The 25,191-nt window shown below is 31.3% G+C and overlaps 1 protein-coding gene and 1 long non-coding RNA gene across 5 annotated transcripts in view; one reads left to right on the top strand and one right to left on the bottom strand.

Moving 5' to 3' along the window:
* Positions 1-25,191, bottom strand: part of retn (retained) — a 265,375-nt gene that overhangs the window by 121,324 nt on the left and 118,860 nt on the right. The gene's annotated exons all lie outside the window — the stretch shown is intronic.
* Positions 9,621-10,195, top strand: LOC143200751 (uncharacterized). The gene is made up of 3 exons (XR_013006806.1): positions 9,621-9,745; positions 9,826-9,931; positions 9,986-10,195. It is a non-coding gene; the product is annotated as an uncharacterized LOC143200751 (long non-coding RNA).

The raw sequence follows: 25,191 nt of genomic DNA, 5'->3' as shown, positions 1-25,191 counted from the left end.
AAAACGATGTATATTTTGAGGCTATCCACGAATCAACCTATTTTTTTGCTATTTTCATAAGAAGGGAATAGCTGTTCGGACAGGTCACTATTTAAATATCGCAACAACTAACAAGCAGAAGGGGCAAGGCCTGGAGAATAGAGTGGGTGGAGTAAAGAAGATCCTTTCATTGGTGATCCTTGCATTTGTTCTAATCTAATCTAACAGTTTTCACAACTACTATGCATCCTTTCCTATATACGCCTTGTTGTTTACCATAACTGTGGATAGAAGTATTTTTTGTAATATAATTTTTTCATGGTAGGCAAAATTAGCGGCAGATAATGCGAAAATACACTTATTTTAAAGTATGAATTATAAATAAAATATTATCATTTTATAACATTAATTTTGTAGATTGCTATGAAACAAAGGGTATATCTTTATGTTATATAATATGGAAACAGAAGTTATCTGAAGATTATAGTAAAGGTAAGAATGAAATATGGCCATGTTCGTATACGTTTTCTGTCTATTTGTTATTATACTTATAACTTTCTGATTTTACAGATATTTCAAAACATGAAAAAAGCTAAATGTTTAAACGAAGTGTCATGAATTTTCAGAATAGTGTAAATAAAAGGGGGTGTTTAATAGAAAATGGTTGGAATAAATTGATAACATAGGATTTGCAGCTTTGTGATTGATTATTTTCTTCGGTTTATATAACATTTCGAAGCAGATAAATATTAGACTTTTAGAGACATACACACAAACCATATAAATAAAATATTAAAATAGAGATTTGAATTAAAATAACTTATCTTACTTACTTATTTAACTTATCGATCTGAGAATACACACAAACCATATAAATAAAATATTAAAATAGAGATTTCAATTAAAATAACGTATCTTACTTACTTATTTAACTTATCGATCTGAGAATTTTTATTGACTGATTTCGAATCTGTAAGATATATTGTCTAATTTGTTATCGATGCCATTTTCATTATTTGGTTCTTCTGCTTCTCACTGTGTGTTTCTCTGGTATGATTTTTCTAATTTCTTATCTTGCGATTTAATCAGTGCCTTCTTTTCTCGAGCACCGCTACATTATCTTTAAAAGAATTAGTGCCCATTATATTCTCGTGCATACATACCAAACACATGCTTACATAGAATATTTTTTAATGTATAATCGGAACAGCTACAGTCATACCTATGCTTACACACTCTTTGTGCAGCTGATGAATATTTACATTACAAGATTACAAAAGGCTGATTAAGTCGAATTTTCAAATTATTTGAACAAGTATGTGCTCAATTACTGGAATAATAATTATTACTTCAAAGTTATAAACAGAATAAAATTGTGGGCTAATTGCTTCCAAAAAAAAACCGCTGGAATCAATACAAATATGGCAATAGAATCTTTGAACAATCTGTTAAAAATAAATACACTAAGAAGGAATGCTGGGGTGTCAGTTGAAAAACTTTAGATGATGTGGTAGATTGGAAAATATGGAAAATGATTTTGGATATTGAAAGACCAAACGCTGGTAACTCTCAGGATAGAATAATTAGTAGAGGCCATAAGAAAGCGGAACGTACAAAAGGCAAGTATAAAATACATATAGTTCGACAAAATTCAGGCAAATTTAAAGTAAAATATTACAACAAAATATACGATGTAATTATCAATAAAATCTGCGAGAAGAGTTGTAAAACTTTGCATTGTAAGTATACGATAAAGAATAGTCTGTGTAAACTAATATTAAAAAATAGTAAAAAAAAACAGAAAAACACAGAGTGAGAAACAAAAGAGCCAAATAAGAAAAATGGCATCGATAACAGAAAAGACAATATATCTACAGATTCGAAATCAGTACTAAAAGTACACACTATGCTGAAAATTCATGACACTTTATTTAAACATTTAGCTTTTTTCATCTTTTAAAATATCTGTAAAATCAGAAAGATATGAGTATAATAACAAACAGACAGAAAATGTATACAAACATGACCATATTTCATTCTTACCTTTACTATAATATTCAAATAAGTTCTGTTTGTTTCCATTCCATATCATTTAACATAAAATGTCCTTTGTTCCACAACAATCTACAATATTAGTGTTATAAAATGATAATATTTTACTAATAATTCATACCTTATACACTTATTTTCGCATTATCTGTCGCTAATTATCTCAACAAAATGTAAATACGAAATTAACCTAAAAGTGACTTCTAAACACAACTGTATAACAAGGCATATATAGAAAAGAATGAGTACTTGTGAAAATTATCAAGCTAGATTAGAACATATGCGCATGTGCAGCTCTAGCCAATCAACACTTTCTGTATAAGCTTTGCCGAAATATAAACCGATTCATTCGAATATAAGTAAGCAAACAAGTACTAAAGTAAGTAAGTGTAAGTACCAAAGTAAGTACTAATGGATCTTAGTTCATATGTCGTACGTGTTTGTGTGAAGTACTTCGAAAGAGTGTCAGTGCATCCCAATGTACTCGCTAATCAGCTAAATATGCGACGTGATAGTGAAGTGCGTAGACTGAAACGTTTAACACCACCTGATCTGATTACTGGACATATGTAGAGTTTCGAATAAGCATTAGAATAAGACTAATTAATTAAGATAGTATTTTATACAGAAGATTTCTTAATGAAGTGATTTTCTACATGCCATGTATATATAATATAAACAGAAGAAATACTTATTGCCAATAGGGCAGATTGTGGACTCACGAAGATATATATAAATAAAAAAAAAATATGTCGTAAAGGTAAATATGATTGAGAAGAGAGACAATAATAATTACAGTTTTACATTACTCTATTACATTTATTTATTATTTACTTTTTTTCAACTTTCGCACAGCAATTGATGATGATGATAATGCGAGTTGAAAAAAGTCGTTAATTAACTTGTCTTTAAATTAGTTTGTCTCTCCTGAACGGTTTTTCTTTTTGATATAAAAATTGCCACGTCGAAACATTGTTTTACATGTTGAAATATATGGCGCACGGTTGCATAAGTTTCACACAGGATTCAATGACCTTGAGCCGCCTTTTTCTTCAAATTGTACAATATTGTACTACCATTATTATATTTACGTATTCTTAATTCAAAACCTCTAGTGTTTTACATTATAGTTACAGGCAAAGGAATAAAAAAACTGCCCTGCTTTAGTGTTTATACAATATGGCAATCTTGATAGAGATAAACGGTTGTCATATCTCTATATAACTCAGATAAAGGTAACCAAGTAAACAAAATAATTTAAAATCCATCATCCATCCAAATACATCTATTTTAAAGCTATTAGACCAATATCAATAGGGAAACAAACTAATATATTTTTTAGATTTTATATTTTACTGTAAACAAAACAATAACAAATTTTATATTATCAATGACAATCAACCAACGTAGTACGTCGTAAAATGTGTGTTTAAAAAATGGCCAGGTAAGAATTTATTGCTTTTTTCCAAGGAAAATAGATGTGACGTAATTGAAATTTCTTAACAAAATTTACTGCTCTTTAATATTGCTGTTATTACTCTGCTAGCGACGAATGTTGTTTATATCATTTGTAGAATGATAATAAAGATCTCTTATTGTTTTATATTGAAAATTATCAAGCTAGATTAGAACATATGCGCATGTGCAGCTCTAGCCAATCAACACTTTCTGTATAAGCTTTGCGGAAATATAAACCGATTCATTCGAATATAAGTAAGCAAACAAGTACTAAAGTAAGTAAGTGTAAGTACCAAAGTAAGTACTAATGGATCTTAGTTCATATGTCGTACGTGTTTGTGTGAAGTACTTCGAAAGAGTGTCAGTGCATCCCAATGTACTCGCTAATCAGCTAAATATGCGACGTGATAGTGAAGTGCGTAGACTGAAACGTTTAACACCACCTGATCTGATTACTGGACATATGTAGAGTTTCGAATAAGCATTAGAATAAGACTAATTAATTAAGATAGTATTTTATACAGAAGATTTCTTAATGAAGTGATTTTCTACATGCCATGTATATATAATATAAACAGAAGAAATACTTATTGCCAATAGGGCAGATTGTGGACTCACGAAGATATATATAAATAAAAAAAAAATATGTCGTAAAGGTAAATATGATTGAGAAGAGAGACAATAATAATTACAGTTTTACATTACTCTATTACATTTATTTATTATTTACTTTTTTTCAACTTTCGCACAGCAATTGATGATGATGATAATGCGAGTTGAAAAAAGTCGTTAATTAACTTGTCTTTAAATTAGTTTGTCTCTCCTGAACGGTTTTTCTTTTTGATATCAAAATTGCCACGTCGAAACATTGTTTTACATGTTGAAATATATGGCGCACGGTTGCATAAGTTTCACACAGGATTCAATGACCTTGAGCCGCCTTTTTCTTCAAATTGTACAATATTGTACTACCATTATTATATTTACGTATTCTTAATTCAAAACCTCTAGTGTTTTACATTATAGTTACAGGCAAAGGAATAAAAAAACTGCCCTGCTTTAGTGTTTATACAATATGGCAATCTTGATAGAGATAAACGGTTGTCATATCTCTATATAACTCAGATAAAGGCAACCAAGTAAACAAAATAATTTAAAATCCATCATCCATCCAAATACATCTATTTTAAAGCAATTAAACAAATATCAATAGGGAAACAAACTAATATATTTTTTTAGATTTTATATTTAACTGTAAACAAAACAATAACAAATTTTATATTATCAATGACAATCAACCAACGTAGTACGTCGTAAACTGTATGTTTAAAAAATGGCCAGGTAAGAATTTATTGCTTTTTTCCAAGGAAAATAAATGTGATGCAATTGAATTTTCTTAACAACATTTACTGCTCTTTAATATTGCTGTTATTACTCTGCTAGCGACGAATGTTGTTTATATCATTTGTAGAATGATAATAAAGATCTTATTGTTTTATGAATTCATCATTTAAAATAAAATAAAAAAATACATATAATATTGTTCTAAAAAATTTACGACACTCACAAGATGTTCGAACCAATCAATAGATAAAAAAAGAAAGAAAATAGTAGTTACTATTTTCGAATGTTCTTTTTCTATTATATTTTAGATCTTTTTTTATTTATATTTCTTTTTCTATTCGTGATCACTATAAAAGTAGTAACGAATGTTTCATTCGAAGTCGAGACGTGACTGAAACTAGTCGAATGAAAAAGTTCGCCCGGCGTTTGGTGTGACGTGTTGGTGAGTTGATTAAACACTTTTTACAAATACGATATAGATGAAATATTGATAAAAAATCAGTATATGTATCGTGATATAATGCTATTTCAAAGATTAATATCTTTAGTTAATGGATTTACTCGCAATGCTATGGACGAATAATTCAAATTTATTAAATAAAGCAGAAAAACAGTTAAGCACAATTTTACTTTTTTATTTATGAATAACATATCAAGCATATTACATTTAATTTTATTCTTTTATATAATTTAGGTTTAAACTAACCGAGGCTGTAAATAAAGGATGGCAGAAAATATAAGTTGTACAAACTTCAGCATTGGTGTGATGTGTTGGTGAGTTGATTAAACACTTTTTACAAATACGATATAGATGAAATGTTGATAAAAACCAGTATATGTATCGTTATAATGCTATTTTAAAGATTAATATCTTTAGTTAATGAATTTACTCGCAATGCTATGGACGAATAATTCAAATTTATTAAATAAAGCAGAGAAACAGTTAAGCACAATTTTACTTTTTTATTTATGAATAACATATCAAGCATATTACATTTAATTTCATTCTTTTATATAATTTAGGTTTAAACAAACCGAGGCTGTAAATAAAGGATGGCAGAGAATATAAGTTGTACAAACTTAAGCATTGGTGTGATGTGTTGGTGAGTTGATTAAACACTTTTTACAAATACGATATAGATGAAATGTTGATAAAAACCAGTATATGTATCGTTATAATGCTATTTTAAAGATTAATATCTTTAGTTAATGAATTTACTCGCAATGCTATGGACGAATAATTCAAATTTATTAAATAAAGCAGAGAAACAGTTAAGCACAATTTTACTTTTTTATTTATGAATAACATATCAAGCATATTACATTTAATTTCATTCTTTTATATAATTTAGGTTTAAACAAACCGAGGCTGTAAATAAAGGATGGCAGAGAATATAAGTTGTACAAACTTAAGCATTGGTGTGATGTGTTGGTGAGTTGATTAAACACTTTTTACAAATACGATATAGATGAAATGTTGATAAAAACTAGTATATGTATTGTTACATAATGCTATTTAATGCTAATAGTATCTTATAGTTATATTAAAACTAGCGACCCGCCCCGGCTTCGCACGGGTGCAATGCTAATACTAAATTAAATACACTACAGAAAAAATATGAACGTTGTATATAAAAACATAGCGGCCCGCTCCGACTTTGCACGGGCATAAAATATATATGCCTATGTCACTCAATGAAAACATGATTAAAATCGATCCAGTATTTTTGGTTCATTCATTACTGCCCTTGGCCTGCACGCATTAAATTTGGAGTAAAACAATTCCTCTTCCCCTATACTTACTATGAAGATTTCCTGCTATCTTTGGAATATCTAAATTCATACAATTTTTATTACATTACACATTTTTAAACGCAAATTTTAAATTTGTAATATCTCCGAAAATATTTGTTTAATTTACATGCTGTAAGGAACCATATTGATCTATATTAATTGTACACTGTATTTAAGGTACTTAATTCGATAAGGATTAATGCCGTATTGCTTAAAATAGCTTCGTAAATAAGCCATTTTCTCACGTAAAAAGTAAACAATAAAAATGGTTAATGTGGGTTATCCCTAAAAGATAAACATATACCATCGTGGACTTTTTTGTAGACCTTTTTATGGTGTACAATACTGTAGTACATTAATTTGATCTAACTCGTAGGGTTAGGCAGCGTTTTTGCTAATTGCTAAATAAGCCTAAAAAAATAGGTTAATTTACGACATCACGTTAGAAACCTCTAAAATTAGCAATGTTGCCTTCGCATATTATGCATGTATTATACATATAAACCTTCCTCTTGAATCACTCTATCTATTGAAAAAAACCGCATCAAAATCCGTTGCGTAGTTTTAAAGATTTAAGCGCACATAGGGATATAGGGACAGAAAAGGCGACTTTGTTTTATATTATGTAGTGATAAGGTCTTGTTTTTATATGATTATTATTATATCTTTATGTTTGGTGAGTTTGTTGGTGAGTTGATTAAACACTTTTTACAAATAGGATATAGATGAAATGTTGATAAAAACCAGTATATGTATCGTTATATAATGCTACTTAGTGCTAATAGTATCTTATAGTTATGTTAAAATAAGGTCTTGTTTTTATATGATTATTATTATATCTTTATACCAAAACAGGCTGATAGTGGCACGGTCCTGATAAACAACACAAGTCATATTAGAAAAAACACATTATATTCTCATCAGAAACAGCGCAAACTTATTCAAGGTAAATGTTTAATTATTCGTCATTTTATTTAGGGTCTGATATAATTAATGAAACGAAACTTTTTTGTCTTCAAAAATAAAAATGAGGTGCTAATTGACCTTTTAACTCTTAATAATCATATAGATGTACATGTAGATGTATTTTAGGCACTCCTGATTTTTCTAAGTTATTAATAACCAACAATACCACTAACTGTTGTACGTTATGTTGTTTTTATAAGAATAAAAAATCGAATATTTATTCCGTGTTGTATGCATGAAATTATTGTTCTTGTATATTGTAATTATATTATAATTATAAAAATTATTGTTCTTGTATATTGTAATTATATTATAATTATAACTTTTTTGTAATTATAACTTTTTTAAGTTTATTGTATAACTTATTTATTATTATTATTATTATTTGTTCTTCATTATTTATTACTTCGTAATGTTAAAACCATTGTTTATTAACCATTTAATAGAACATATATTATAATTAATTACTAAAATATTAATTATAAATAAATAATCATGAGCGCGAAAATAATATGTAATTATAAAAATATAAGTTATGTCAATTATATAATTATCTACTGAATTTATATCTATGATTACCAGCAAATCTAAACTAACTAATCTAAACCACTTACCTGAGATATCTCAGTCTTAGTTATTATGTCACTCATTATCCGTCTAAGATCTCTAAACCAGACAACAAACAAACAAACAAGAAACATTAAAAACCGAAAGAATAACACAGACTCTCTTGATACGGCACTGAAACCCCACTAAAAATCTCAGCAACTAAATTAGATATATCGGATGTGGAAAAACGTCTGCGACTGCACGTTAAGGGATCTACCGTTGGTGGGGAATTTGGTTGGTTTTCTAATGGGACTGGCATAATTTCAACCCCGGTATATATATTGGTGCAGGTAGGCACAGAACGAGACAGACTGGGAGTACTTAAGGGGTGAATTGCACAGGCCCATGTAGCGATAATTCTAAGCGAAACCGATATCGAATTTAGCTGAAGGAACCGTGGACCGATTGAGAGATAGAAAACGGTCTGAAGGTAATAAATAACGTTGAATGGAATTCGTCGAATTTAATTTTGATAAGAAGCATACCAAATTGCCGCGGAATTTGTTCACTTTTATAGCGATTTCGATGGTTTAATTGAATTTTTATATAGAAGAAATACTAATCGTCTCGGTTATTTTTATACAGGAATCATCAGTGGCGGATTTAGATATATGCGGTCCCTTTTCACCTCTCCAATTCGATACCCAATAAAATTGCAACTTTATAATGTGCTTTATAGTCATCATTGGATCAGCGTTTTCTCGTTACTACTTTGACTGCGAACTATGGGATGGCTGTGTCAGTTCCTCTATTTTACAACCCACGATTTAGTGAAGTATACTTCTGAGCTAAGAAAAGCTCGATTATGTAGTTATGAGGTGGGATAATCAAATTTGTTGCCCTAGGCTCGGGCCTACTCCGCCTGCTAGTAAATCCGCCACTGACAAACATGCTAAAAGCGCTATTTCTTCGTCATTATATTTAATTGTACACCAGAACAGGACACAAACTCAAGGGAATCAAACCATTTGATCTTGTGTAATGGAACGTAGAGAGGTTTGCAGTTTTGAGATGGAACTTACCTGAATATTTAAGAGACCAAAAAAAACAATAAATATCTGATTAAGTCTAAAAAATCGATGACAAAGCAAACCGTGTCTACAATAACCGAAAAAGCCACCTAGCGGTGCTGGTAGTGAATCTACCGTAAAATCAATCTAACCGTTTAAGAGGTTTAGTGACATACACAGTGACAGAATAATAAAGTATTTGGATTGATAAATTTGATGACAAATTATTAAATTATTCGTGGAAAAAGTCCACAAAGTGACGGAAAACTAACTAGCGGAAATATTCAGGACGTTACTGCTGAAAACCATGGGTTGAAGTTATTTAGAAACTTTCAAGTTAATAACCCTAACTGTACCATATTTCATACAATTTTTTACTACGTTTTATCTGCCTGTTGCAGTTAGTAGTGTATTGTTTCAGATTTGATAGTCGTTGTATTAAGACAGTATTCGTTAAACTGTAGACCCTGTGCGTTCGGCTAAAATCGGAACGATCGCCATTTTTGACGCCGCCTGCGAGTGGGAAGAAATCAAAAGTAAGTATCCTTTGATTTTTTGAATGATTTTATTTAAAGTATTTTGAATAAATATATCAAAATAGATATTACATTTACAGAGAGAATTCTGTGTGTCAATTCTGCAAGAAAACATTCCTGTGTATAATCCATTATCTTACTAATGTTATGAAAATGCATCTACAGTACGTCAGCCACCAGCTAGAGGTAGTCAATACATTAATGGACTTTGTCCGTTAAGAATAATAACATCTATTTTAGGTGAACTATCCCTTGAATATGAGACACACGTGGGGCACAAATATGAGATTTGTTACAAAAATTTGACAAAAGCCGAAGAAAATAAACTTAAAGATAAATTAACAGCAGGTGTAACTGTTGATAGGATTTTGCAGAATGCTAGAGTGGTAGAGAATAATACTCTAAGGATAAATGTGCTGACAATAGATGACAAATTGTTTCATAAAAACATATAATAACAATAAAACATATAATTAAAAATGATTTGGTTTGCTGAGAAATACAAAACAATTACTTAGTGTATCTTAGATGTGTTACTCAGTTCCTTAGTCATTCATCTTATAAAAATCACTATGTACTTGTCCTGTGTTGTTCATTGTCTAGACCTGCGTTATTATAACAACAAATTATATAATTACTCACAGAGTAAATATTCTGTATGGATATTTCCAACAGTATTTAATTACTTTCACAAATATTCTTTGCTTTAGAGAATGAAAAAGTATTAAAAGATTTTGTCTTCCAAGTTCAACTCAACACTTAACCGAAATAATCAGAAAAAAAAGACAAAATGACCAGAATAGAAACTTGGACCTAGATAAAAACAAACCAAAACCGAACAGTCAGATTAAATTCATAGTCATAAAAGAAATAACGTCATATCAGACAAAAAACTCAGCAGATAAGACTCCAGATCAGGCAAAGCAACCAGTACATAATCGAAATATACTCTCAAGTTGACCTGAAATCAAAGAGATTAGTTTGTCTGTCAGTCATATGCATTTACGATTTCACTAAATCCCAGCAACGTGGAAGCAATAGAGTTATTGGACAACCCGCAGGAAATCAGAAGATTGAAGCAAACCGAATAACACGAATTTTTGTAATATATAAGTGTTACAACATTAGCTTAAGCAGTTTAATATTATTTTAATTTGGGATATACATACTGATATTTTATTATATTGCTATTTTATATCCTATATTTGTTTTACTTATGTATTAACGCAAACACAACAGAACAGTAGTAATAAATTAATAAGTAAATTAGGATTGTGCTAAGGATCAAATCAAAATCTAAGGATTAATTTAAAAAATGAACTTGTTTGATTTAAATTAACTATCGTTGGACATATTTCCATATATTTGTCTATGAAAAGTTTCATTCAATATACTACCAGTCGAATAATTATCCCATATAGGAAAAACTATGTACTTTTGCTCCAAAAATAGATGTTTTTCTTCAGTGCAACTTCTTAAGAATTTTGCTAGTATGGTAGTATGGTGTGTGCTGCGTAGGAGAATATTTTATATTTTCGCAATATAATTGTTTTTCCCTTAATTTAATATATATTTCATGGGCGATCCAAAAATATCAGCTGCAAGATCATTCTGAATGACGTTTGCTTAATCAGCTATATTTTACATGCCATTTTAGTCGTGTCTAAAATGGTGAATTCATAATACAAGCACGTTATGAGGCCAAAACTCTAGTTTTGTGAGCATGAAAAGAATCAAATCATTAGGTGTACAAAAAAGTTAAGGAAAAAAAATTTTAGCATCAATAAAAAAAAATAAAGATAGGAAAATATATTGGTTAATTGGAAGAAAATCACTAATTGTCACTATACAATAAATTGCTATTATAGAAAGTATTGAAACCTATACTCAATTATGGGGATGTCCCGCGAAAAGTAATATATATAACAGGTCAATTGCAAAGTCCCCGGTCTGATACATGGATGGCGCTACTAGAAATAAATCCATATGTTTTTTTCGTTAGCCCTAACCCCCAAAAGATGCGTGTATAAATTTGACAGCTGTCGGATCATTAGTTTGTGAGTTATAGCATTTTGAGTGAAGCAACTTTTGTTATTCTGAAAAAAATTTATAAAAAGGAATATCGCGTGTTCATAAAATATTGCTTTTAAGGGGAAAAATACAGTTGATGCAAAAACTTGGCTTGATGCCGAGTTTCCGGACACTATCGCAGGAAAATTAACCATCAAGGACTTTGGATTCTAAGTTTGAAATAACGTGGTTAAATTAAGTTAAAAAAAAGGGTTAACGTGGTGAAATGAGCACCGAAGACGGTGAACGCAGTGGACGCCCAAAAGAGGTTGTTACCGACGAAAATATAAAAAAAAATCCACAAAATAATTTTGAATGACCGTAAATTGACTCTGAATGAAATAGCAGACACTCTAAAGATATCAACTGAACGTGTAAATCATATCATTCACGAATATTTGGATATGAGAAAGCTGTGTGCAAAGTGGGTGCCGCGCGAGCTCACTTTTAACCAAAAACAATGAGGAGTTAATGATTCGGAGCAGTGTTTGAAGATTATCAGAGATACCGGGAATAAAGAAATCAACTTCAATATTTAAATATTAAAAAAAATTATTTTGAAAGACAATAATTTTGAATGACAAATCGGCCAAAGATTTTGATACATCGATAGATATTTCGGCATCGATCGATAAATAAAAAACCTTGTCGTAAATCAACATAAATAAGGAAGTTCAGTAATTCAATTCAGTCTAAATTTAATTAATTCGTAACGTTTCCATTATGCTTAGAACAAACGTGACGAGAAAGACGCCATAGCCATCCATATCGTTGCGTTGATAGACCGACACGTGCTTCGTACATAGCACGAAAACAAAAACGACGGCGTGAAATAAAAATTCGGAAAGGCAAATGAAATAAAAATCTAACCGGTACCCGTAAAGTCTCAATATGAATTCCTTCAAATCAATCGCTGGCAAGGAACATCCGGTTATTCTTGGCATATGTTTGCCAGTTGTGCATTTCTTGCCACGACACATAATAAAATCTGGCCAATTAATTTATAAAAACATTTTGCCTGGTACTTCACAGGGCCGTATTTGATTTTTTTATCGGTATATCAAACAATCTCGGAAACTAAAGGAAAATTAATTTACAAAAGACACATTAAATATAATTCTCATTATTCATCATCTGATTCTGAAGAATGGCGGGCTGATAATAATAATAATATTTTCAGTATAAAATCATATACTAAGCTAAAAGGTAATTTTAAAGGATTTCAATAGATGGTGTTGTGACCTATTTGAACAACGCTTCACTTCTTATGAAGACACCAAAAAATAAGTCGATTCGTGGATAGCCTCAAAAGATACATCTTCATCCGGATCCGTAGATTGCCTGAAAGATGGAAAAACGAGCGTCTATCTATACGGACAATACTTTAAATAAAATATTTTTGATAATTGAATTGATAAGGAACTCGCGAATTAAAAAATAAACAAACTCAGAATTTTAACACAAAAAAAAAACATTTTAAAATAATATTGTAAATAGATAAATAAATTTAGATAGGTATTAAGCTAAATTGTGTGTATAGAGTCGAATATAAAATACGTGTAGTGGAAAGGTTAAATAAGGTTTTTTATTTTTATTTAGTTATTACAATGATTTATGTACATATTTTATTAAAAAAAAATATTTGTCTTAAAAATCTAAGTTTGATTAATTTTTAATTTTTAGTGAGGTCTTTATTTATTTTTTTAAGTCGGTTCAATTTTTTTGTTCAAAATAGTTTATTTTTCTCTTTTCAGTGTTAAATATTTACTCAATAAATTACGGTGTTATTTTATTTAATATCACAATGGGTAGACCAAGTAAAGGTGCAGCCCGTATAAGGAAAAATAGGGATAAAGAAACAATGACTGAAAATAAAGAGCACTTCCAGGCCCCGGGTTACGCTACCTAAGCTAGGTGATTTGAAAAAGTTCTAACTAAACTAAGAAAAACAAAAAATTATTATCCGAGCCGGGAATCTAACCCGCAACATCCAATTAGAAGCTAAACGCCTTAACAATTACGGTACAAAATCAATTGCGACAATATTTCGACGAGATCTTATATACTACACGTAGTGTTTAAAAAACAAACTGAATGGCTTTTGCAATGAACGACTTTCGATTTTCCGTCACATCAGCTCAACAATAACATTATAGACAACTATCTGGTTATTTCAGATAAAAAATATGTGAAAACTTTATACGAGCTGTTGAAATTTGAGCGTTTCCCTCGATTTCCCCCCTTCCCCCATCAGATCCTTCCTTGGTTCCAATGGGACCACCTCGGCGCATTTAGAGAGGCATTCTTTAGAATTAATAAAGAATACTGAAAATCGATCCGTAATTGACGGAGAAATCGGCGAACATACAATCCAAAAAAATATATATACAGCCGAACATAGAACCTCCTCCTTTTTCGAAGTCGGTTAATAAAATACATTACGAACATTGAATACTGCTACAATAATTTGGGAGACTAAAATATCTTATTAAAATAAGTAAACAGAAAACAGAATAGATATTTCTAAATTTAAGGTTATTACTAGCTTCTTTCCTTGATAAATAGCCGAATGGCATTACTAACACCATGTGGTAAGTTTAAAATTAATAATATTTGTTTTATAGGTTCTTGAATATCTTTTATTATATTGTACCCATCCGAAACTAAATCGCAGATGTATTTTAACAATGAGAAACTTAATGGGCAAAATATATTTACTGCAGAACAACCAAAAATACGACCATTAGCGCCAATATTTTTGAATGTGACCAACAATCCTAATAAACCATATAGACGATATATAATAATAAATAGTACAATCATTTAAAAAATAAAATAGTTCAGCGACAGATTGTTGTTGATATTCGAATATTTTATTTTCACTCTACTTAAAAAGTAATTAATAATCCTAGATTGCTTCGAAAAATAATGAATTTTCTTCATAGCAGAAATTGATTTTGCACTCTTGCATTTTGCGCAACCACGATTATAAAAAATCACAACCATAAATTTACCACCAACCCCAGTAGGATTTGCGATTACCCCAACAATGGGATGAGCGTCCTCTCATCTTGGCCACCGTGCCAACCAAGTCGAATTTAATTTATTTTATTAAAAGCTTCTATACGTTATTGTTATTAGAAGTGAATATATCTATTTCCCGGAAACGCTAACTAACAGTTTCTTCTTGTGCTGGAGTATTTAAGCCCGATTGAAAACTAGACCAAGAAGTTTTTAATATAACAATATTTAGTTGTATGTTACAAAACGTGGCTAAAAATAATGGAAAGTCTTACTCCATCTATGGTATTCACCAGGCTTGGTTTAGCTGGAAAGCATTTCATTATAAATATGCTAGGTTTTGGATTTATTGAGAAAAATGTGTATCTTGCAGCTGTTGAGTTTGTAACTCTATCTATTTGGTCATTCATGATCTTCGAATGTTTTTGGACCAAAACCATTTTAAATTATGAACGGAGCGGTATCACCATAAATATCCGAAAGTGTTTGATGAACTTTTTGTTTGTATATATTGAAAAGCAAACAATAACATGTGGGAAACTCTTATTTAATATTGGGAAATGTCCAAATCATCGACTTTAACAGTTGTTTATAGTGATACTTCTCATTTTATGTATGTTACAAAACGTGGCTAAAAATAATGGAAAGTCTTACTCCATCTATGGTATTCACCAGGCTTGGTTTAGCTGGAAAGCACTTCCTTATAAATATGCTAGGTTTTGGATTTATTGAAAAAAATGTGTATCTTGCAGCTGTTGAGTTTGTAACTCTATCTATTTGGTCATTCATGATCTTCGAATGTTTTTGGACCAAAACCATTTTAAATTATGAACGGAGCGGTATCACCATAAATATCCGAAAGTGTTTGATGAACTTTTTGTTTGTTTATATTGAAAAGCTCAACAATAACATGTGGGAAACTCTTATTTAATATTGGGAAATATCCAAATCATCGACTTTAACAATTGTTTATAGTGATACTTCTCATTTTTCCCAAAAGAAATCCTTGATACATAAAATCATTAGGCGGATGGCTTACTTTCTTCAACTATATTCTAATATAAAGAGAATATTTCTATTGTTGTAGAAATATTTCAATGTTTTCAATTTTAGTGATTGATAGGGTCTCGAAGTTGACTTACGCCAACCAACTACCACTTGCTCTGGTAAATATATTACCACTTATTGGATGATTTTATTGCTTTCTATACAGATTTTCGAGATTAAGTTAATTTTTTTTATTTTTCACTCGGAAGAAATTTGTTTTACAAAATTAATCGTCTTAGGCTAGAATTCAAACGCTGGCAGGTTTTTTACGACGAAAACTGAGAGCTTATTGAAAGTCCTAGTAGTGGCGAATATCGGGTATCATAGCAACATATCAATAAAATTACAGTAAGAATCCAATATTAATTAGTAGGAACATAAAATATGTGCAACATATTCAAAACGTTCGCCTGGAACTGGTGTTGCTGGTACCGCGAATAATAAATTCTAAACGAACGGTCATCTGATAGCCGCTAGATCGTGACGATTGCCCAGTCCGCGCGCTTAATGATTTAGTCTGGAAGCTTTCAAAACAAAAATTACGACAAAATTTATCGATTAAAACGGAGCACGTGTTATGACTAAATTAGCCATATTTCGAGAGCCCAAGCTCGGCCAAGAATCGAACCATAAAAGAAAGGCGTTCGAAGGAGCGGAGTATAGGAACGACGGCGATGCTTTATGGTATTTCGTGGCGTCCCGCAACAATTTACTTATTGTTAAGGCTTAAACGGTACCCTGATACTACCGAGCTGTAGCGAAAACGTCCATATTGTTGTGAGTTTACTGCACGGAAAGCCAAACTCCGAATGTTTCATTGTAGACAAACGAGTTAAATGTGTGGAAACGACGTAAGTTAATGCCAATATACAAAAACCGAAACCCCGCGCAATCTTAAGCTATGCGTACCCGGGATTGTTCATTTCGGTTTCTTGTTGGTTTAGCTCTAAGCTCCCAAACATTTTTATAATTAAAAAAAATACATATTTAAGAAAAATAGTAAAAAAGATTCCCGTAATTTCAAGGCATTTACTTATACAAAATCGTGTAGCTTGTTATATTCACTGTTGTACGGGTAGAATTTGACTCCTATAACATATTTGGAATTATGGGTCTATAAATTAGTTTTAAAGGATTTTACAATATTTCAATATTACCGTTGCTTGCTGTGCCCCATAGTTAAATATCGTATGTCCAGATTGGCTTGAGATGGCTTGGTGTATCATCATTTTGCCCTCATTGCTTAAGCGAGAGTAACAACTTGTTGGTAATGTACACTACGGAGTTTGCTGTAGAGTTATTTACGCTAGGTCCAGATGTATATCGATCAAGTTAATCTATGATTCGAGTAAAAGCACAACCATGTTACATGTTCTTCTGGTGGAATATTTTCATTATATAATTTTACCGACAGCCAGGTTTCTTTCCTCAGTGTGTAAGTAAGATCAGTAGACTTGTCCTTTGTTCTACAAATCATTGAAGTTGATATAAAGCAGTACTTGGATCAGAATACACTAACAAGAGGCTAGTATCATCAGCGCAGGTCAGATTCAAAATATAAAATGAAAAATGGATCTAGAAATATTTGTGAGTTGAGAACATTACCGGTTAGGACAAGAAATGGCGAATAAAGTTAAACACAATGAAAGCCACACATGTATCATCCCAATCATAAAGAAACATGCATACTGCAAATGTTATCTTATGCATTCGTTAAATTAATAGAGAAGTTCTTTTGTTATGAGCTAAGAAAATAATATCTTTATTAAATTCATATCAAAATTATTAAACACTATCTCTTAAACCAATTGCACTAAAACGAGCGGTGAATCAAAACCTGAAAAAACAGGTCAGGTGAAACCCACCTGAATATCACTTTCAATCTGACAAATAAGCTTTATCTTACTAGACAATGTCATAAAGTTATGTCTTAGCCATAGATGTCATCCCCATCGTAGAGAAACTCTTAAATCAATTGCATTAAATCGAGAATTGAATCAAAATGTTCAAAATATATCAGTTAGGTTCTACTGTAAGCTTATGGCAATCAAGATTCACTCAATTTCAGCACGTAAATACGGTTTTTGGCGTTTTAAAAGTGGTGATTCTGCACCGAAAACAAAGAGTGTTCCGGAGAGTCCAAAAATTTTGAACACGGCGAATTTAAATGAATTACTCGATGGAGCTATCAAAGGGGATCACTATCCACTACAACTCATGAGTTTGAGTCGAAAACGACGGGAAAAACAACCATAATATGAGCAAATACAACAATGTTATTCTTTAGTATAATAACACTCGACCTCATGTTGCAAAACCGGTAAAACATTAAAGTCGGATTTGCTAGTCCACCCGCCAAATTGTCCAAACCTTAATCCTCCTAATTACTACTTGTTCCGACGTATGAGTCGCGACCTGTGTGAACAGGGCTTCAGTTCTTATGAAGATACCAAAAAATGGGTTGATTCCTGGATATCCTCAAAAAATACATCGTTGTTTTGAGATGGAATACGTAAATTGCCTCAAAGATAGGAAAACCTAGCAGCTATCGATGGGCAATACTTTGAATAAAATACATTGAACCGATTTTTCACAGTAAAGATTCATATTTAAAAAAAATCATCCCTAAAAACTACTTTATAGACCCTATCATATTTCAAGAAGAAACAAGAATCCGCACATTTCTTCAAATAAATAACATGATCGACGGAAAATATTTTTAAATTAAAACTTTGAACGATAACAATCCGTTTTAATACTTAATTGAATCACTAACCCTCCCCATATCGTCATGCCGATTCGAATTAAATATAGACCGACCATCCCAATGGTGATCCACCACCTCATTAATCACGCCACCACGTCCCCTATCTATGTCCGTTCTTCAATTAAACGTAATTGATGTTAATGAAGTTATAACTGAGCTGTGGTTTTCGATGTGCGAGAATGCAGGTTCTGATTTCAATGTCACCCTTTTCTGAGGTTCTCGAGGTCTTCGAGGGTTGATAATTGTTATTGATATTTTGCGATATTCTGCACTATATATATATATATATATATATATATATATATATATATATATAATATTACTTGTAATTTAATAACTCGTCTAAATTAATTTATTGATAATAACAATAGAGTTCTCCGTTAACCAATTATAAACTATTAATTTTATATTAATAACTATTAATTAATACCTAATTTTAAAAGGGACAGTCAAAAAGGGAATAACGTATATTTAAGAGATTCTGATTCTTATTCAATAATTATGTTTATATGTCTATTTTTTTTGCAAAATATATTATTAAAAATATCGGTTATTGCTAATTAAGTTACAACTGTTAAGATATAATAAATAGAAAAAGAGTTTTGTGGATTTTCTGAAAAAAAAAACAGAAGTTCAAAGATTGAAAAGAGTCTATGAATGTGAAAATATCATTTTCATCACCGACAGAATTTTAGAGAGATTAAAACTAGTTTGTTCAAAGAAAAAAATTGGTCGTCCTTGTATTATTGGCCTGTTAAGAACCTTGATTGTTCTAGTTCTAAATTAAGTGTTTACCTATGAAAATGCCCTTTGGTTTTGTTTTAAATTGAATATAATGCAGACAGCTTTGAACCATTCCTAAAATTCTAAACTTTTTGCTAACATTATTAATAATATAATTTGCCATTGATATCACTATAACCCTAAATGTGATAAAGCAACAACAACTACGCTCGCTGATTTTTTTATTATTTAATTAATATATTGTTACTAGTCCTTTCCGTCTAACCTACAATTTGTCTTTATAATAACTTAAATCTAGGTATATAACTAGGAGAACCCATCGGCCCTATCTCAGTCTCTGGTGAAATAATGTTTATACATGTCACTGCTGAATTTTTTAATATATGCACCTCATTATACCACACTACACAAGATCAGATGGTTTGTTGATTCTTTTGAATCTGTGTCCTATTCTGGTGGTATCCAAAAGCTGCAATATGTCAATATTCTCATGAGAATGGAGTCTTTCCTCATGCCCCCTTGCAATTCTCTTGATTTCTTGACTGACTGTGGGTATCACAATTCCTCTCATGACTTTGTTTTAAAAAAAAGTGTTTTATTTTTTTACGTTACTTTTTGCAGAACATCCCCATAATTGAACTTCGTATGTCCATATAGGTTTCAATATTTGCTTATATCATAGCAATTTATTATGTACTGACAATTGTGATTTTCTTCCAATTAGTCAGTACTTTTTCCTATATCTGAATTCCAGTTCTTTTCTTTTCTTCTTTATATGTTCCTTCCAGCGAAGTTTTGCATCGCGGTTCATTCAGAGATATTTAGCGATGTTGTTTTATGGAATATACGTTCGCCGATGGTACTGTTTTGATGATACAAGCAATGACGTTAAGACATTTACATATGAACTAAAAATAGCTGTCAACATAATTACTAGTGGTATGTAGTTGCTATTGTTTGTGTATGGTGGTTGCCTAGATGACACCCCGTGCTGTCTATACACAATTTTTATTGTGTATTAATATAGACATTTTAACCCCAATGCCGACTTCGATGTTGTACACAAAAAATCTATTGTATATAAATGATGATATTTAATCATCATCATCATCAATCCATAGCCGACGTTCATGAATATATTGTCTACTTCTTAACGAATACGCTGTTGTTGGTGGCGCAGGACTTGAATTTTCTTCGCCACAGTTGGCAATTTGCCACAACCATTGTATCCTTGGCAATGTTTGTCTTATATTTTTCAGAGCGATTTCAATTGTTTTGAATTATACCTAATCTCCCTCTCTGCATTTGTGCCTCAATTGTGCTTGCCACGTCTTTAAACGAATGTATTCATTTCTTATACTGTCTGTAATGTAAATATAGTACAAACATATCAAATCAAAAAATGTGGAGTATTGTTAATGTCCCATAATATATTAGAATTGCTCATCTAGAACGATCTAGGAGATCTTAAGAAATTCTTAAGAATCTTAAGAATGCGTTGCGAATAAATGAGAAAAACTAATTATATTACTTGGCGGATGCCCGATTCTTCAATCATAATCAACTATATTCCTCAGCATCCATTGATGATAAGTTAAATGGAAATATCATGTTGGACAAAAATTAAACACCTGTACTGGTTAGTCGGAAGATACCACCAACTTGAAATGCAAATATAGGGTAACACTAAAACATCAAACTAACTAGTAATTCAACGCAAGTTCCTCGATTACTGACCGATGCTTATCGCTATATAAACAACGAAATGGGATGGATATACAAAGTTATCCAAGATTTTGCCTCAAAGCAAGAAATAAGATTACTAAATCACAGTAACGTGGAAGTAATACAGCTACTGGACAGCATGCAGGATATCAGAAAATTGAAAGGAACCATACCAAACGAATGTAAATTAAGATTGTACTAAGCATATATAATGTACGATGTAATTAATAAAAAAAGAGCCAAAAAATCTAAAATCTTATACTAATCGAAAAATCAACAAAAAATATTAAACAAAAGTCACAACAAAAACATGTGAGGTATGCGAGTGAATGTACATCAGTCAAAAGCTGCTAAATTTAGGTTTGAGATCTTAGAGCTGGACTTCATCAATACTATTAGAGAAAGACTATGTACCATGTGCGTTAAAATAATTAAAATATTTTTTTACCTTGGACATTCTGAAATGTTCTTACTCACAGAAATTGAAATTTCGTATATTTACTAAGTCGACTTATACTTTAATTATATGTCATCTATTATGTTATCTTATAAACAACTGAGTGGATAATCACCAAATATCGTTCCCCGCGATGCTACCGATGATAAATTGATATAGGCGATAATCTCAATTAAGCTGACCAGTGCCGAGAGAGACTTAACCAAGCGACAAACGTAAAGCCGCTGAACGAATAGGCCTGAAAGAAGCGCAAATGACCGACAAACAAAGAGATCCAATACTTCTTATCGACGATAGATTTGCTCCGGTCTGGATTCAATCATTTATCCCGAAATAGATTTTTTTTTCGACCGCCCTCTCGTCCTTCGGTGAGTCTAAACGACACACGTTCGTTTCGTACTTACGCTCGACCGCCTCCGATGGCAAATAGAGAGAGATTTTACAATCGGGGAACGTGTTCCTTCTCACGGTAGTAAAACCGGGCAAATCTAGCGAGGAAATAGCTCCAGGTATTCCCCGAAAATGTTGATTTATCGCAAATTGCGGAAGGAAAGCACGGGGCGCTTTTTCTTGTCCGTCCCTTTTTACGTGCCTCTCGTAAAATGGCGGCGTTTTGTTTGATTACCTAATTTGGTCGGTTCATTTCGTATCTAACTCGGCTCTACATCAACCGGACCTCATAATGAATATTCGATTGTTCGCAGTTGTTTGTAGCCGTAACTCATAGCCCGCTAAAACATTAAATAACTTTCACCCCAATCACACGAAAGATAATTCGTAGCCAACAAAGAATATCAAAATTGGAGAAAATACTTTCAGTTTCTCATTATAATTAAAAAATAGCTTTTATTTCATCATAGAATAATATTTAAATTTAAAATTAAACGAGTTTGTGTCCTGTTCTGGTGGTATCCAAAAGCTGCAATACTTCAAAATTCTCATAAGAATGGAGTCTTTCCTCATGCAATTCTCTTGATTAAGTCAAGACTTACTATGGGTATCTCAAGTGCTCGATGTAAGTAATCAGTCCTATAGTATTTGGGCCGCCCACAATAGCTCTTAGGACTTTCTTCTTAGGAAGGTTCGAAAAAATTTGTATTTTGTTTATGTTACTCTTTGCAGAACATCCCCATAATTGAACTCCGTATGTCTACGTAGATTTCAGTGTTTGCTTACATAATAGCAATTTATTATGTACTGATAATTGTGATTTTCTTCCAGTTCGCCAGTACATTTTCCTATATTTCAATTCCAGCTCTTTTCTTTTCTTCTTTATATGTTCCTTCCAGCGAAGTTTTGCATCAAGATTCATTCCGAGATATTTAGTGTTGTTGCTATATGGAATGATAATATTATTTAATGTTATAGTTGCTTGTACGGTCTGATTGTAGGTAACTGCACATGTACAGATTTACTTTCGTTAATTTTTATTTTCCAAGCTTGTGTCCAATTATTTATATTGTCACTTGCCTGTTGTAATTTTCGCGATATCGTGATTTCCAGAAATTGTGTGATTTACAAAAAGGAACACATAATTTTCAACTAATTATCAACTATGAAATCTTCCTTAACTGTGATTATATTTTCAGATTGTAAATCGCGGCGTAATTTATGCTGTACTGCATCAGACATTTCTGTATCTGCATTCGAACGTTCATTGTCTCCTTCATTGTTCCGATGTTAAGCTTTACTTTTCTTTTGTGCCATTGTGCTGATGTGTAAACAGCATTTTTTTTCTCACCTCCGAAGATGTCGATTTACGAGCCAACAAAACACCATTCGCAGGACGATTTAGTACTCCTGTTTAGTTCATTAGCATCTAAATATCTAGTAGTGTTAGTAGCTTAGATAACAAGTGATGATTTGTATATAGTTGATCGATATATATTATAATTGAAGTCTTGAGTAAATTGAGCATTAAAACAGTCAGTATTCAGTAATTTAAGTGAATGTGTTGAAAACTGTCGGACATTATTTTTCGACAAGTAATTCAAAAGCTACTAAAAGTGGAAAAAATGATGGATAGCAATGTACAGAAACTATAAATATATGGGATAAATAATCCATAATAAAGTTACTTAATGATTGTTAAGAAAATGATTACAAAATAGAAAATTATGAACGAGACAAAATAAATAAAAACAAATAGAATTTAAATAAATAAAATTATATCAAAGAATGATTTCTTTAATAATATATTTTAATTAATATTTATATATTCTCGCGTTATGTATAACCCCGATAAGTAATGGTATTGTTCCAAAGATGGTCTAAAAGCTCCTTAGAGAACTCATTAGGGAACCAAATCAACGTGTGGCGCTGTATAATTATAAAGTATTTATCGATGCAGGAGTGAATACCAAAACTATTCATCAAAACTCTGAACACCTCCTATTTTAAAGAAAAGCTATCACATTAAAGTGGTATCTGATGCATCACAGAAGATACAAGCTGGAAGCTGAAAAATTTAATTTTGATTATATGTATACCAATTTTGTACTGTTGTGATAAAATAGTGATATCAAAATTATAAGTATGTTTGATATTTATAGAGCCTGGTACGTCTTATATAATCCATATAGAATTCTTAGGTTATGTTATTTCTAAGCCCAAAAAAAACATTAACATAATATTCTGAATGATAACATTTAAATTAAAGAACAAAAAATAATGTAGCGGATTATAATAACAGTAGTGTTAAGCCGGCTTGGTGGCGCAGTGGTAAAGGCGATGGGACGGTCCCCCTACTGTTGCGATAGCCGCGGGTTCGAATCCTGCTGCAGCATGGTCGTAAATTTAAGTTTGAGATTGTTTAAAATTTGTGATTGTCCTAAGCAAGAGTGTAAAATACGACAAGAAAAATGATCCCAGTCACGCCAGTAACCAGGCTGGGTAAGACCGGATGTCTTCTGGGATGATTTCTAAAGTCGCCAGTCGGTAGGCTTAATGTTGAGGACCGCGGTTCGGAGCCCACGTTAAACTGTAGGCCCAGTCCAGATAAACCCATAGTTGGTAAAAAGTAGTGTAGTAAATAGTAATGTTAAAGATAACATTCGTTTAAATGTTAATATGTTGTGTTAATAAATTAAATTCACAATTTCGTAATATGTTACGGACAATTTTACAGGTTTAGGTTACACAGTAAACACATTAGAACAAACTTAGTGTATGTGTATGATGTGGAAATGAGTTCGGAGCTATTACATATATAATGTAATAATACCTAACATAAGATTACGATATGCTATAGAAATAAACTGTATTTGATAATATATTTTGTGTTTTATTTTCTCATTATTCTGTCATATTTTTAACGTTTTGGGCATAAATTATAGATTGTATTTTTATTCTGAATTATGTTAAATTGTGTAATAATTGTTCTAATGTAAATTTATAAACACCTTAATACATTTGTTATCAGTAATTATAACTAGTAAATTAATAAACAACTTTCTCTCTTATACGTTTATACACAAGATATACTGTCTATATGATATGATGTGCACTGGATTCTCATAAAACTAGTAAAAACTAATTATGGCCGGCCTCATATTAAGTTAAAGTAGTATTTTATATCTGTGTATATAATAACAATCAAAGTTTAACAACCTAAGA

Source organism: Rhynchophorus ferrugineus, unplaced genomic scaffold, assembly GCF_030347505.1.
Source record: "Rhynchophorus ferrugineus isolate W39M unplaced genomic scaffold, kcgeb_rfMv2 rfM8, whole genome shotgun sequence".
Lineage (NCBI taxonomy): Eukaryota > Metazoa > Arthropoda > Insecta > Coleoptera > Curculionidae > Rhynchophorus > Rhynchophorus ferrugineus.
Note: the sequence above shows the minus strand (reverse complement) of the source record. Positions and strands in the feature narration are given on the sequence as shown.